This window comes from Gouania willdenowi, chromosome 21, assembly GCF_900634775.1.
Source record: "Gouania willdenowi chromosome 21, fGouWil2.1, whole genome shotgun sequence".
Taxonomy (NCBI): domain Eukaryota; kingdom Metazoa; phylum Chordata; class Actinopteri; order Blenniiformes; family Gobiesocidae; genus Gouania; species Gouania willdenowi.
This window is the reverse complement of record NC_041064.1, coordinates 37,037,188-37,040,957: the sequence shown is the minus strand read 5'-3', so window position 1 is coordinate 37,040,957 and position 3,770 is coordinate 37,037,188. Positions and strand designations below refer to the sequence as shown.

General features: G+C 46.4%; 1 long non-coding RNA gene across 1 annotated transcript; it reads right to left on the bottom strand.

Moving 5' to 3' along the window:
- Nucleotides 1-1,956: 1,956 nt before the first annotated feature.
- Nucleotides 1,957-2,302, bottom strand: LOC114455641 (uncharacterized). Its single transcript, XR_003672750.1, has 3 exons — nt 2,236-2,302; nt 2,090-2,156; nt 1,957-2,020 (listed from the first exon to the last, which is right to left on the bottom strand). It is a non-coding gene; the product is annotated as an uncharacterized LOC114455641 (long non-coding RNA).
- Nucleotides 2,303-3,770: the final 1,468 nt, after the last annotated feature.

Genomic DNA, 3,770 nt, shown 5'->3' with positions numbered 1-3,770 from the left:
GCTGGAGCTTTAACATCTCCTTTACTTCGAGCAGCTCACTAGGTGGTGGATTAGACACCGGGGGGGCGCGCTGGACTCCATACTGTAGGCCCAGTACTGAAGGGACCGAGTGACTCCGCCCCCGCACCCCTCCTGGTAATCCCTCCTTCTCCCATCTAATTGCCTCGGCTCTCACTTCAAGCAGAGAAATTACAGGCTGCCGACGTACCAACTGTTTTAGCTCTCGGCGGAGGGAGCAATCCAACACGTTCTCAATAAACTGATCACGCAATAAAACGTCCGAGTTAAGCACATTACTTGGAGCCCGTTGCTTCACAGAGGCCATTAAACTCATGAGTGCAAGCGAAAACTCCTGAAGAGTCTCCTCCTCCTGCTGCCGTCGTGAGAAAAAGGCCTCCTGTAAAGCAACATAGGAGTCCGAACAGCCGTAAAGCTCCCGCAAAATGGCAATAATGGTGTCTGGATCATTGCGCTCTACGTTTGTTCGGTACTTTATCTCCTCCCGTGCTTCTCCTGTCAAGTGATCATAAAGAAAAAACGCTTTATCTGATCTTGACAGATGACGTGCTCGCATACATGCCTCAGCTTCCTCCAGCCATTCCTCCAGCCCTAAGCCTGATCTACCTGAAAAGATGGGGCACTTCCTGTCTCTAGGTACTAAGACCAGTCTCTCAGCGACTGGAAAGCTAGTAGCAGAAGACGCCTGCTGGGGCTCGGTGGGAGTGAGAGGTGCGGCACTAGGACCAGGCGCAGCCTGCTGCAACCTCTCATTGTCTGCCCTCAACTGTGCTACCAAGTCCCTCAAATCCTGAAGTTCCCCCTCCATTATGCTACCGTGACCACTAAATCTAACCACTATAATCAGGAAACGCACTGCTGCTTCGCCTTAGAGTCAATATCCATAGGACTACCATTAAACAAAAACCATCAACGTATCAAGAAAAAAAACACACCCCAAGCCCTCACGTCTCCACGCTCACTATACACACGTCCTGTCGACGACGCCAAATGTGGCGTTATGAGGCGAAGTGCCCGTTAGGTAGAAAAAAAGATGACAACGCCAACCCCTCAAAATTAGGTTTAAACAGACTTCCGTCAAGGGGTAAACAGAAGACACACAGGTGATCGTGTATAATGGAGAACAGAGACGTGTTTCTTGGTGGAAAAACTGACAATGGTTTATTCTTTAACAATAACAAAACAACTGTCCATATAAAAGAGTAAGCTCACTATATACAGCAGCAACCGGCCTACCATCAACGTGGGAGGAGGGTCCAAATAAATCAAATCAAATTAAAGTGACACACTCACGACTATGTGGGGGGGGAGGAAACGCCCAAACGCCTACACCAGGACTGCACCGCACACGAAAAAAACCACCACCTCGGACCCACCACCACGATGACTGCTGCGGCTGCCGAGAGGAGAAGCACAGTGAGGATACAATATAACCAAATTTAAACACCAATATGAGCGGACATTCCATAAACAAAAAGAAAACACAAATAGGTTTACAAATCAGGTCTACAGTTGGGGGTATTCTGTCATGAAAACAAAACATTCAACTATTTTTTTAACCAAATATATCTGACAAAAACAATATGCAAAACCGAACAATAAGGACACACAAGTGATGAATCTTCCCTTAGGCAAAACACACACACACACACCCAACACACACTGACACGCAAACGCCACACACACACGCAAGCATGCACACACTACACACTACACACTGACACAGACACGCAACGTCATGCACACAGAAGCTGGACCGGGCGATACCCGTCACTAACAGCCGCAGCCGGGGCAGCCGAGTGCGAGCCGGGCACCGGCTTCGATTAAGGCAGCCGAAGCTACCGATGCCTCGGGGTGTAAGCGTTCCCGTGGACACGCAGTAGGCGAAGCAGCAGTGTTCCTTGTTCTACTTAGCTTTCTCCAACAGGTCCCGTGTCGCGATCGCCGGCAGCCCTCCCCCGGTAGCAGAGCCTCCGTCCTGCGCGGCTGGTGTGTTCCGGTTCTGTTTAACACAGGCACGTTATCACCACAGCTAATGGTAGCCTACACATTAGCCACAATCAATGCCTACCCGCTGCAGGGCGAGGTCAGGTTTGGGGGGGCTGATGATCGCCACCGTCTGTCGGTATTAAATGACCCTATAATGCGTAATAACCACGAGTCCATCATTAAGATCAGGCAATCAAACATTTGAAAATGAGCGAGTCGCACACCTACCGATCTGAGAATCAATGAGAGCACGCAGTTCCGGTAGCGTGCAACAGGAGTGCCCGAGTCAGGTATGGGGAGGAGCAAAAGCCAGGGAGGAACGAGTGGTTGGAGGAAGAAACTCAATCCCTTTTATTCTCCCACCCTGTTAATAGGCCAGACTAACTTGCTAGCAGCAATACTGCTACAAGACCATGGTCAAACTAAAGGTCCCTCAAGATTTAAATCATTGACAGAATGTTCCTCCTTTGGTCACTGCTGGTCAACGTCTGTAGAGCTGTTGGTTACACTTACTGTAACTTACTTTACTTTACTTTACTTTACTTTACTTTAGGAGTCAAAGGTAGATCCTCGTTGGTATAACTCACTTACATGCACTGTATGATGCAGCAGAGAGGAAACGTCTAATATGATGATATTCTGACCTGATTAATCAGACTCATCAATCAGATTGTGTGAATAACTCATTTCAACCAATAGAGAAAGAGAACGTTCAAACAAATGCCACAAAAACGACCAAACTACACAGACGTATTATTTTCAATTTAACTGATCATTTTAGTGAAAAATGAAGATGTTTCGCTTTGACTAATTGGCCTCAGGAGTGTGTGTGTGTGTGTGTGTGTGTGTGTGTGTGTGTGTGCGTGCGTGCGTGCGTGCGTGCGTGTGCGTGTGCGTGTGCGTGCGCGTGCGTGTGCGTGTGCGTGTGCGTGTGTGTGTGTGTGTGTGTGTGTGTGCGTGCGTGCGTGTATGTGTGTGCGTGTGCGTGTGTGCGTGCGTGCGTGTATGTGTGCGCGTGCGCGTGTGCGCGTGTGCGTGTGTGTGTGTGCGTGTGTGTGTGTGTAGACACATTTTCATCATTGGAATGTTGGAGCTGTGATTTGGGTTGCCAGGTCTGTCTTTTACATTCTCCTGAGGAAAAAAAAAACACTTGTTCATAAACTTCTCAGGGTTGGATATTTGTTTTATTTAATGGAGATGTAATAGATGACTAGGACAATATGTGTTGTTGTTGTTGGTGGTAAAATCCACATTTCCTTCCTGTGGGAGAATCAAATCCTTCACATCAGAAGACCATCATTGTTCACCAGAAGATTTGAAAGAAACAGATATAAATGTTTGTCATGTCCCTTTAGTTTTTCTTTTTGTATTGTTCTACTGATAATGACAATGACCTTTCTATGGCTCTTATCTTTAGGGTTCGTGATTAGCTTTTGTTTTTTTGACCTTTGGTTTTTATCTGTGTTGGAGACAAAGACTGACATTTCCTTCAGTCTCTCAATAATCCTGGAGCTTCTTTTAAAGGAAGTCACCACAGTAGAACTCACTGAGGACCATCCAGGATGTATTTAAAACAACACTAAACATCACAGTTATGAGAAAGGAAGAATGATAGAGAATTAACCTGGAGTTAAAACTTCTGACCTACGTAGAGAAAACAAACATGTTCTAATGTAGATGTCAATGGTAAATATTATTCAGCTGTATTGTTGTGGCATGTTTAGAAAGAACAGGGGCATCATTTATAAAACATTGAGTAGAAT